This window comes from Mastomys coucha, unplaced genomic scaffold (assembly GCF_008632895.1).
Source record: "Mastomys coucha isolate ucsf_1 unplaced genomic scaffold, UCSF_Mcou_1 pScaffold21, whole genome shotgun sequence".
Lineage (NCBI taxonomy): Eukaryota > Metazoa > Chordata > Mammalia > Rodentia > Muridae > Mastomys > Mastomys coucha.
The window spans coordinates 51060671-51073064 of record NW_022196904.1 but is presented as its reverse complement, the minus strand read 5'-3'; the positions used below and the strand labels follow the sequence as shown (position 1 = coordinate 51073064).

General features: G+C 34.1%; 1 long non-coding RNA gene across 1 annotated transcript; it reads left to right on the top strand.

Moving 5' to 3' along the window:
* The first annotated feature begins 3799 nt into the window (after positions 1 to 3799).
* Positions 3800 to 11267, top strand: LOC116100544. The gene is made up of 3 exons (XR_004122623.1): positions 3800 to 3992; positions 4255 to 4295; positions 8701 to 11267. It is a non-coding gene; the product is annotated as an uncharacterized LOC116100544 (long non-coding RNA).
* The last annotated feature ends 1127 nt before the right edge of the window (positions 11268 to 12394 follow it).

Below are 12394 nucleotides of genomic sequence, written 5' to 3'. Positions count from 1 at the left end.
TAGATAGGATATATTGGCAACCCTACCTATTCCAACCATGAATAATAAACTTTCGAGTTGTACTGAATGGGAAACTGAGCAGCCTAAATTCTGACTCTGAATGGACCAAATGAAAGACTCTTGGTTGTTTTTACAAAAATCCATTAAATTACCTCAAAATTGCAGCTCTCAAGAGTCCCGCTTTTTGGGGGTCAACATTTCTCAGACTGTGGTTTGAACCCTCTTTGGAGAGTTCCATATCAGATATAATATGTATCAGATATTTAAATTATGATTGAAAATATTTATGAAGTAGTGACAAAATATTTTCATGCTTGTGGGTCATCTCAACATGAGGATCTATATTAAAGTCCCAAAGCATTGGGAAGTTTGAAAACCATTATGCTAGATGGATAAAAACTAGATTCAGCCCAGTAAATTGTTTGTAGGTATTTTTTTTTCAGACTGAAATTTAGATCATTTATTAGTGGCAGAAAATCTCCATAGTAAGGGTACACTTGCAAGGTATTACATGGGCCAACACAAAAATGGACATGCACTTCTTTCTTTTATATACAAAACAATATATTTTATGAACTTTCTTTTATATACAAAACAATATATTTTATGAACTGTACATTTGGAAAATGTAAAGCATATTTTAGAAACCAGTCATATATATACAGAAGACAATCTGATCCTTTAAATATTTATAATTAAGATTATCCTTGGAAAAACTTACTTGTATTTATGTTATTTTTTTTTTTGCTTAGATACCATTTTGCCTATGTTTACAAATTGTTATTTAACTATATAACTATATCTATAAAGACATTTAAATGCTATATTAAACTTAAGGTTGAAGATTAGTGTGTCCTTTCATTGTGAAGAAACAGAATTATAACAAGATAAACTAGGAAAAACATAAAATCTATTTTAAAACCTCATTACATCTAGCTAAAAATATTCTATAATTACATATTCTTGTACTCTGTAGCTTACAACACATGCACTTCTTTGGAAGACATGTAATCAACAGAAGGAAAAAGTCATAGTAATCATTGTATCCACAATTCTGAGACGAGGGAGCCTGCTTCTACAGAGTTAACTAAATCATTGCTTTTATAAGTATTTCTTACATTTAGATATCCATTATAAGAAGACATGTTTAATTTTATCCTTAATTGTAGTGTCATTCTGAAGAAATTTCTTTTAATTGGGGTATATTGATTTTTAGAAGTATACATATTCTATTGTATTTCATATCATTATGTTATATAAATTATATTATATTGCATCTGGTTATATTTTATACACAGACATCCTGTAATTCTTATCAACCCAATTCAGACCTTTTGCATTTCTCAAATAATCCTTTCTGATTTTTCTTTCTTATTTTTTATTGGATATTTTATGTACTTACATTTCAAATGTTATCTCCTCTCCTGTTTTCCAATCCTGAACAACCTTATCCCATCTCCCATACCCCTACTTCTAAGATGGCGCTTTCCAGTGCACTCAGCCACTCCCACCTCATCTCCCTGGCATTCTAGTACCCTGTGGAATCAAGCCTTCACAGGACCAAGGGCCGCGCCTCCTTTTGATGCCAGACACTTCCATCCTCTGCTACATATGCAGCACGGAGCCATGGGTCCCTCCATGTGTATTCTTTGGTTGATGGTTTAGTTCCTGGGAGCTCTGGGGTGTCTTATTGGTAGTTATTGTTGTTATTCTTAGGGGAATGCAAAGCCCTTCATCTCTTTCTGCCCTTTCTCTAAATCCTCCATTGGTGTCCTCTTGCTCAGTCTAAATAAAGGTTGACTATGAGCATCTGCCTCTGTATTTGTCAGTCTCTGGCAGAGCCTCTCAGGAGACAGCTATAACAGGCTCCTGTCAGCAAGTACACCTTGGCATTAATAATAGTATTTGGGTTTGGTGTCTATATGGGATGGGTCCCTAGGTGGAACTGTAACAGTGTGGGTTTTCCTTCAGTCTCTGCTCCAAATTTTGTTCTCATATTTCCTTTAGATAGGAGCCATTTTGGGTTAAGAAATTTGGAGATGAGTGAGTGGCCCTGTACTCCAACCAGGGGCCCTTTCTAATCTCTGGATACTGTCTCTACAGGTTCTCCCTCTCCTTTCTTGGGCATTTTAGCTATTCTAATCCCTGTTTGGTCCTGGGAGCCTCTTGCCTTCCAGGCATGTGGGAATTGCTGGTGGAATCCCCAGTTCTCCATCCCCCATTCCTACACACCACTGTTCAAATTCCTGACATTCCATTCATCATCTTTTTAATTTTGACCTTTGACTTTATTGTTGCTTTTGTTAGAACAAATGCCAGGTATTCACAAGACTAAAGATTTTGCATGTGGTTATATAAGCCACTTCTGAGACACTTCTTTGTCTTGAAGGATAACATAAGGACTTACTTTTTTTGAAATAGTGCCTTTGTATTTACATTGATAAAGCTTTGGTCCTTGAAATACTTGTGGTCAGTTTATCTTCACCATGTTTTAATAATCATGGAGAGCCTGAGATAAAGGGAACACAGGGTCAGAATGTTGGTTATTGGTTCTTGTGGGAATCAAATATGATACAATATTTAAAATAAGATTATTAAAACAATACAATTGATTTGTTTCTTATCTAGTGATTCATACTCTTAGAACACTTATCAAACTGTCACTATACTATCATTATAATTATGTTAATGGTATTATGAATACTGAGCATTTTCTACTGCATAAGCATTCATTTGAATATGAGTTTAGCAGTAAGAGGGAAAGAACAAGGAGCACAACCATGACTGTTCTCAGGCTCTCCTTCTTGAACATCCTTCAAGTGTTCCACTCAACTATTCAGGTTATCCAACTGTTAACTCATCATAAGCTCCCTAGATAAAAAAAAAAAAATCCAATTTTTTATTTCTCTTATCACACATGTGTGAAGAAATACATGCCCATCAGTCCTCACAGCATGGAAGGGAGCAGGCAGTGGAACTAATGCCTATACCCAATTTTAAATAGAGGATGACTCCTTTGAAATTATGTATGTCTTGGTCCTTCAATCACAGGTGTTCAATTTATTTTCACCAAGTTTTCATAATAATGGAGAGCCTGACAAATATATGTGTCTGTATGAGAGAAAGAGAGAGAGAAAAAGAGAGTAAATTATAATTAATTTTTATTATGAATCAGGTTTGGGTTTATGGAAAACTTCCTTTACTTCCTGTTAGGTAATCAGTTATCATTTTTTAATGTATATGTTGTGAAAAACTGCTTTCTTTTATAGAAAAAAATTTAATTTTTTCCTAACATATTTGTTGATTACATTTTGAGTTTTTTCTTGAAATTATTGTTACATTTTCCAAAATAAAAGTATATTGTTTTCTAGTGAACACCCCATGGAGTCAATCCTATAAATTAACATAAATGGAGCCTAAATGGAGAGCTGACTATCTGATTTTCTAGGAAACTTCTATACAGATCACTGTCTGGAATCCTGAGCAGAGACAAAACGATGATGTTTTAGCATGGCTAAATATATGATGTTTTAAAATCTGATGTTACTATTAACTATATTTCACATTTTAAAATGCAGCAGCGTCGGCGGCAGCGAAAGCGGCAGCAGCAGCGCCAGCAGGAACAGCAGCAGCAGCAGCAGCGCCAGCAGGAGCAGCAGCAGCAGCGCCAGCAGGAACAGCAGCAGCAGCAGCAACTGCAGCAGCTGCAGCAGCAGTGCCAGCAGCAGTGCCAGCAGGAACAGCTGCAGCAGTGCCTGCAGGAACAGCTGCAGCACCAGCAGCACCAGCAGCAGCAGGAGCCGCAGCCGCAACCGCAGCCGCAGCAGCAACAGCACTGGAGGAGGAGAAAAAGCAGAAGGAGCAGGAGGAGCGGGAAGAGCAAGAAGAGCAAGAGGACCAGGAGGACCAGGAACACCAGGAGGAGAAGAAGAAGAAATAATGAGTGATTGTGTCTACGTTTATGGGAAGAGTTTGATGGGGTACTAATGTTGGTAAATATAATAGTCAAACAAGGTATTCTAATAAGATAAGTGAAAGATATCAGAAAGCCTTCAAAGTCATGCAAACACCATATAGAGTATATATAGTAAATTTTACCTTCTTAGATCTAGTGACTTTTGGAAATTATCTCAAAAATTTTCTTCTCCAATTAGCAGTATGGCTCTTAGAGTCATGCAGTCTATGGTAAGACTATTTAAATTTGTGCTTTCATAAGGCTTAACATGATTGTTTTTTGTTTGTATCCTTGTATAGCATCTTTGGAGAAATGTGTACTGAAAGAATTACTCATGCAGGTAAGACACATTTTTTTTTGCATTTACAATGGGTTTGCATGTCATATACATATAGCTGTATTTTATTCTCATTTATATACTTTAAGAATCTGTTATTTTGTTGTTGCAGATGTCTATACTTAGTAACAGTGATCTCATAATTTTCTATTATTGTTTAAATTGCTACTAATTTTCTTTGACTATCATATTTTAGTACTTATCTCATTGAGTGTAATTTCTCCCTGGATGTATAATGTAGGAGAGAGAGAGAGAGAATGAAAAAAAAACTGAAGCAACATGGAAAAACTGTGGAAAAATAAAAGTGCTAACTGTACCACATCTACTGTGGGATGCATGAAAGCTAACTACTGTGTTTAGGATTTCCTCCTCATGCCCTACCTTTCTTAAGTAAACATTGTTAAACAAATTTGAGCTTTCTATTTGGCCCACACTAACCATTGTAGTAGTATACAATTCATATTTCAAAGTTATTGAACTTTGCTAATTAGAATATATTTTCAATCATTACTTCTGTGACTATATGTATTAACAATTATTGTTTTACATGAAGCAGTAAAAAATACCTTACAAGGAAATTTGTAATTTGAAAATTTTTTCCTAAGTTTAGATTGATTTTTATGGGAACCATTTTGATTAATTATTTTATTCTCTGTATTGAAAAATCAATTTACATCTGTTATTCACTTCAATATTTACAATATATGTATATATACATACATACATATATAATATATGTGTATGTATGTGTATATATATATTTATGTATATATAAACTTCTTTGGAGAAACATATACTCCAAGACTTACTCATGTACACTGTTTCTTATATTTATAATAGGTCTACATTGCATATAATTAGGATAGCACTTTCTTCATATATATGTGAAGATACATATGTATATATGTAGTATTATCTATACACTATTCCTCATTATATAAGAGCAGCTATTGTTGTCTTATATTTTAGTAATATTTATCATTATATAAGAGCAGTTATTGTTGTCTTATATTTTAGTAATATTTTATTTTAAAAATTATATATGTGTTTAAAAATGAGTAGTTGACTTAGTCTATAAATGTGCATGCGTTTGAGTAGAAAAATTTGAGTTTGGGTCCATTGAATGTTCATATGTATAAAAAAGCAAAATTTGAGAGGACATTGTCTATCTATCATCTCAGCTTGGGCTATCTAGACTATTATGTTTACTTATCTAAGTTTCTAGTGACCTAAGTTTAATGATAGAATGTGTCTCAAACTATATGGAGGAAATTGAATGCAAAGATATATAATCTTGACCTCTTTACACTATATAACTGTGTTCATACCTCAGATCTGTACACAAGATATATGAACAAGAACACACACATATATATGATATGTAATTACACTTTTCTTTTCTTTTCTTTTTTTTTGGAAAATACTTTTATCTTTCCTAGGACATAACACTCCAGATGTAGTTGGAATTGGTTTGAAATTCACAGAAATCGATTTTAACCCTCTCCATACTAAGATTTGAAAAACACAGACCACTACCATTGTCTTAATTGCAGGTCTTTGAGGAGTAAATTTTATTCCACTGAAGTATATACTTAAACATATAACAATGGAAAATATCATAGTTATAATTATTTCAAATAATAAAAGTGTATATCAAGCTCTCAATTCAATTGTGAATCCAGGAATGTTCTTTCAAAGTTGACTATCCTGCATTTCCTTTTGAAGTGTGAATTGTTTGGCCATAGAACCAAGTATAAATTATCTGTGCTTTGGAGGATTATAGTCATAACTTCTAAGTAGCTTTTTGAATTTGGGGCTTAGTCACAAATACTAAGATTCTAGTGAATTAATCATAACATTTAAAGTGTATGTGGGTATTTTTAGTAGTTTTAAAAGTATATTAATGGTAATCTTTAAATTATTAAAATTTGTTCTATAACAGTTTCTTATGCATACAGAGATTCCACAATGAAAGCATTTAAAATGAATGACTATTATTATGCCAAGTATAGTGTTCTAAAAAGCAAACTAAAGACTCTTTTAAAGTGATAATTCAACTTAGTGTTGTCAGTACTGAAAACTTGTTTTTATATCATAGAATTATAAACCAGTCTCTGGTATATTAATGAAGGTAGCACATGAAATTAAATTGCTTTACTATTTTAATAGCAGAGGGATTTACATGGGTGGTCAGCACAAGAGCCAGATCACATATCACTGCATATTCTTCTAACATTCCATGTAAAACAATACAACTCAACTTATAGTCAGAGATATCAGAAAAAGAATTTGAAAAAAAATCTTATGCTCTTAGCATAAGGGAATTTTGCATATAAATAAAAGAAAATTAAATAAGAATGATTTGAGTGTGAAACTTTTGTTAATCAGATATGGCCACCTATAAATAATGTCAATGGCTAAGCTTCTGTTTGGAATTGCATTATATTTATTCCTAAAGTATGTAAAAACACTTCATTCACTAGTTTATTTTCATATGGCTTATTGCACTCCTCTGTTATTTCAGGTGTACTATGGTACTTAAAAGAACTCCACATTATTATTTTTTTATTTTTGTTTTATTATTCATTTTCATTCTGTTGACAGCCCCCTCCTTTCTGTTTCTTCTTTCACTCTTACAAATCCCTCCCTCCCACAATCCACACATTTTATTAGTAGAAGTAGAGCCCCCATTGGCTACCACATGACCCTGAGCCATCTAGTCCTGTAGGTCTAGGCAAAGTTTCTCTCAATGTGGTACAACCAGGCTGTCCAGGTAGGGGACTGGAATCCAATGGCAGGGAACAAAGACATCACTCCAGTTCTTAGGGGAACAAAGACATCACTCCAGTTCTTAGGGGACCCACATGAAGACCAAGCTCACATTTGCAACAAGTGTGTAAGGATTCTAAGTCCAGGACCTACATGGTTCCTGATTATTATCCCAGGCTCTCTGAGACCACATGGTCCCATTTTTGTTAACTCTATGGGTCTTCTTGTGGTGTCCTTAACCCATTTGTCTTGCTCACTTCTATATATTCCATTCTTTCATAAGACTCCCTGTATGCTATACCTGTTGTTTCACTGGGTTTCTATGTCAGTATCCATCAGGTTCTGGATGAGGCCTCTCAGAAAACAATTATGCAAGTTTCCTGTCTCCCAGCATAGAAGAGTATCAATAGCAATGTCAAGATGTCTCTTTCACATGAGATTGGTCATAAGTTGCACTAGTCATCAGATGGCTAGTCCCTCATTCACTGCTACAACTTCATCATGCCACATCACATTTGTAATCAAATCAGTTGTAGGCAAGTCAAATTTTGTGTTGAAGTTCTTATGGTGAGTTGATGACATCTTTCTTCTCTAGAAGTCCTGCCTTGCTACAGGAGGTGACTAATTCTGTTTCTATATTCTTCTCATAGGAATCTCAGCTAATGTCACTCACCAATACTCCCTGTATCCTCTCCAATTCCAGGACTCCAGCTAGTTATCAGACATACCCCTTCACCTATTTCCATTCTCATTCCCAGTCTTCTCTCACCTCCCATATTCCCAAACATTATCAACTTTCCTGGTCTCCTCATCACCTCCTTATCCAACCTGTTCCATCTCTCCATCCACCTCTGATAACTATGTATATATGAGTTAGATTTGTGCATCCTGCATTTGATCTTCCATATTACTAAGTTTCTTTGGGTCTGTGGATTGTAGCTTATCTGTCCTGCATTTTATGGCTAGTGTCCAATCATATGGACTTCTGGTTCTGGGTTACCCAACTCAGGCTGTTATTCTCAAAGTCTATCTATCTCCCTGCAAAATTCTTGACATTTTTGTTTTTAATAGCTTAAGTATTCCATTGTGTAGATATACCATATTTTCTTTATCCATTCTTCAGTTGAGGAACAACTAGGTTGTTTCTTGTTTCTGACTATTATGAACAAAGGTGGTATGAATGTAGGTGAGAAGTGTCCCTGTGGTATAGAAGGCATCTTTTGGGTATATACCCCAGAAGTGTTATAGCTAGGTTTCAGGAAAACTATTCTGTTCCTTGAAAGACTGTCAAATTAATTTCCAAAATGGTTGTAAGTTTGTACTCCCACCAACAATGGAGGAGTGTTCTCATTACTCAATGTCCTTGCCAGCATGTATCATCACATGAGTTTTTGATCTTTAGGCATTTTGAAGGATATAAGATTGAATTTCATAATCATGTTGATTTGCATTTCCCTGGTGACTAAGGATGGTAAATATTTCTTAAATATGTACACCATTCTTTACTAAACCTTTAGCACTTACTTTAAGTTTGATCATGGAATATTTATCTACATATATTTTTTTGTAATTTAAAGTGTGCATATATTATATCTACCCCAGTGTTGGTTTTAATGCATATCATATATGTCTTATACAGACTCACCCTGTGTTGTCATCTGAGAATTCAAGTTCATTACTGAAACCAAGCTTCCTCTCGGCATCAAGAGAAGATCAGTACAGAAGCAGATCACTACACTTAGCTAGTGGTATTGTAAAATCTCTTCATTAATGACTTTCATTTTGCTTGGTTATGTATAAAATTGAATCAAATGTTTATATTATCTCATTTAGTATATGTTTGCATAAATCATCATTAGAACTAATATTTTTATTATTTGCCATGTTTTTTAAATTACAGCAAGATCTTTAAACACTGAATTTATTTTGTAATATTTTATTTTTCATTATTTAAAACAATATTTAAATCAAATATTCAATTATATTATACCACTCCTCCAAGTTTTTTAGATCCTTTCCCATTTTCCACACATCTTTAAGCTCTTTGGCAAAAAAATATTCAAAAATCCAATTGAAAACAAACCTCTCAAAATCAGTAAAATAAAAATCACATTCAAAACAATCAGAAACCCCCCAAAAAAAACAACAATAAAGAAAACAACAAAAAGGATAAATCACCAAACAGTATCAATGTAAAAGAACACTCACAAACTCAGAAAACTGTGTATTTGAATTATTTATTGATCAACTACTGTTGATCCTAGGGCCTGTACTAGTTGATGTACCTAGTTTCACTCTTTCAGGAAAACTAAATTTTATCTTTCTGAGTGGTTATATGTGAAAGTTCAGTTGTTGACCTTTACTCTATTGTCTACATTTTCATTTATTTATTATTTTATATATTTATTTATTTACTTATTCATCCATTCAGTCCATTTTAAAATATAAGAAAATTAAATATAATAAAATAAAATGAAACTATCTATAGTACTAATGTACTAATCAATATTGGAAAGGAGTTACTACCTGGATCAGTGTAACTCTACTTTAATATTAATAGGGACCCAAAACCTTTTTGCACAGCAGAATCTAGAAGTAACTTCTGGAAACATGCCCCCAGTTAATTCTGATTAGTAAACAAAGATGCCAGCAGCTAATAGTCAGGCACGAGAGACAGCTGCAGGATTTAAGATTCCCAGGTTTGGAACCTTAAGGAAGAGGAAGGACAGAGCGATGCAGGGAAGGAAAGCAGAGCCACCATGTAAAGGGGCCAGGAGAACATGGCTCCGAGAGTTGCTCAATTTAGTCGAGAGTAGTCAAAAATAATGAAGAAATTAGTAAGTAGTAATCCAGAGTTATCTGCAAAAGGAGGAGACTAAGAGCACAGAGGTTAGACAGTTGCTCAGTTACTGTGCTGCTTAAGTCATGTTAAATATAAAGGTTGTATGTTTTTCATTCAGAAACATAAACTATTGAAACAGGCCATCACCAATGAGAGATTAATTTAAAAGTTAATACTACAACTATGAAATTGAACCTGGAACTGTAAGTTCTATGTGGGCACTGACTTGACATCTCCATTTTAATGAAATTTCTAAGTACAGTCATCAAAAATTGAGCCTTGCTGTCAGTTTGTGGAGAGGACCCCTATAGTTTTGGCCACAACTTGGGTTGTTCGGAAATTTCTTTTTCTGTTATGACAGCCCTTTTGGCCCATGATTCAATTAATCAATTAAGTGTAAACCAGTTCCAGTGTTGGAAGCTTTGTTTGGTGACAAGTGATGGCCTATTGAGACACATTATTTGATGATTTTATTTAGATCACACACACACACACACACACACACACACACACACATACACATACACATACACACACACACACACACACACACACACACACACGTGTATATATTACCTAACCAGTACCCTTCTAGCCCTCTTATATTTAGCTATTCCTTCAGTATTCCTTCCCACAATCTATTCTCCTCACCCTAGCTGTTTCTTCCTGTTTTCTCTTCCACAATCTCCTCTCTTACCTTATTACCCAATTGATTCTAGCACCATTGCTGATCTGTTAGTTTGTCTAGTCTCTTACTTATGTCAGAGTATGCTTGATGAAACTTGTACATTATCCGATATTTAAGAAAAAAATCCTAATATTTACTTTACCTAATGACTACCCTGAATACATCACCTGGGACAATGTCCGATGTAGGTGGCATCAATGTGTAACAGATGATTTTTAAAATGCCAGATACACTGATGTATTCATTATCTGTATATATTAGATTTCCACTTATGTTTATGGAATTTAATTTTTGTAACTATAACTTGAATTATTTTTTTCAAATCATGAGAGTGGCTAGGGATTTTCAAAGATTTTGATTTTCTTTTACTGAAAAGGAAATGATCATGTAATTCTTTGTCTTTATTTGTATTAATGTAGTACTTTATATAAATTCTTCATATGTGTTAAGCTATCTCTATATATTTGGGTCACATTTGCAATATTATAGTATAAACAATTTTTTATCTGTTGGATGGTTTGTATTGTATTTGTTAGTATATATTCATTTTGTATTATTATTTGAAGTTTCTCATGCAATATAATTTAATTACTATCTTTTCACATTTCCAACTACTTCCAGATATCCCTGTCTCCCTAACAATAAAATTTAATCTACCCTTGTGTGCTAAAGATAACTATCTCTGTGTCTGTCTCACCCTCTCCAAACAATAAAAACAAAACATCAAAAAATAATACCAAATTAAACACACAACAAAACATAAAAGTACAAAAATAAAATGAATCAGATACCCAAAAGAGAACAATAAAACAAAAATGGATTTTTGGTGTTCCCATCCTGAGGTCCTGCCCTGGATGTAGTTGATATAACTAGTAGCACTCCATTGGAAAACAAATGAGTTTTGCCTTTCTACACAGCAGGTATAAATTACAAATCATATCTTGGGTAAAGATGGTACTTTGTATCTACTTTCATTTCTTAGTACTAGTATTTCTGTGTGTTTTGAACCTGTCCTGGCCCTGTGTGTACTGCTAAAGTCTATTGACTTCCTGTACCCATAGCTGGGATAAAGTTTGATGAATACATCCTAATTAGGACCTAGTTTTTGCTTTCTCTTCCTATTTAAGAGCTCTTTCCTGACCTGTTTATAATCTACTAATTTTGGATACAAAACTCCTTCAATCAAAAACAAGAAAAGCCAATAAAATTGTCTGGAGTGAGAGTTTTTCCCAATCACACTACTGGCTTATAGTCCAGGACTCTACTGGTTCTGGGTATAACAAAAGCCTACCTAGGAGATGCTCAAGAGAAGGACAACTCTTCCTGAAATCTACAGGAGTTAGAGACAATAGGAAGTAGAAATAGTTTGTTTGATTTGCAGGATCACAATTTGAGTTACTAAATACTATCTCCTGTGCAAGAAATATGTGTGTGTGTGTGTGTGTGTGTGTGTGTGTGTGTGTGTGTGTGTGTATGTGTGAAGTTATTAATTCTTCTTTAAGATATGACAAGTTTTGTGAGTCTTGGAGTCCTGCATCATCTTCAGTGTGCATGATTCACTTTCAAAATACATTTCTGAATGAGAACCAGGATTTACTGCTTGTTCCATCTCTTATGGAGTCCATTGTGAAGAATTGCTATAGCCTGAGGCATACAATTGGCCAGGCCCTGTCTCTGATGATCTCAAACCACCAGGTTGTATAAACAGAACGTTCTAACTGCATTAACAGTTGGATTCAACACCCTGCCCTAGTGAGAAAAAAGAACAAGCTCTGAACTTGAAATGCTGGAAATTTTCAGAAA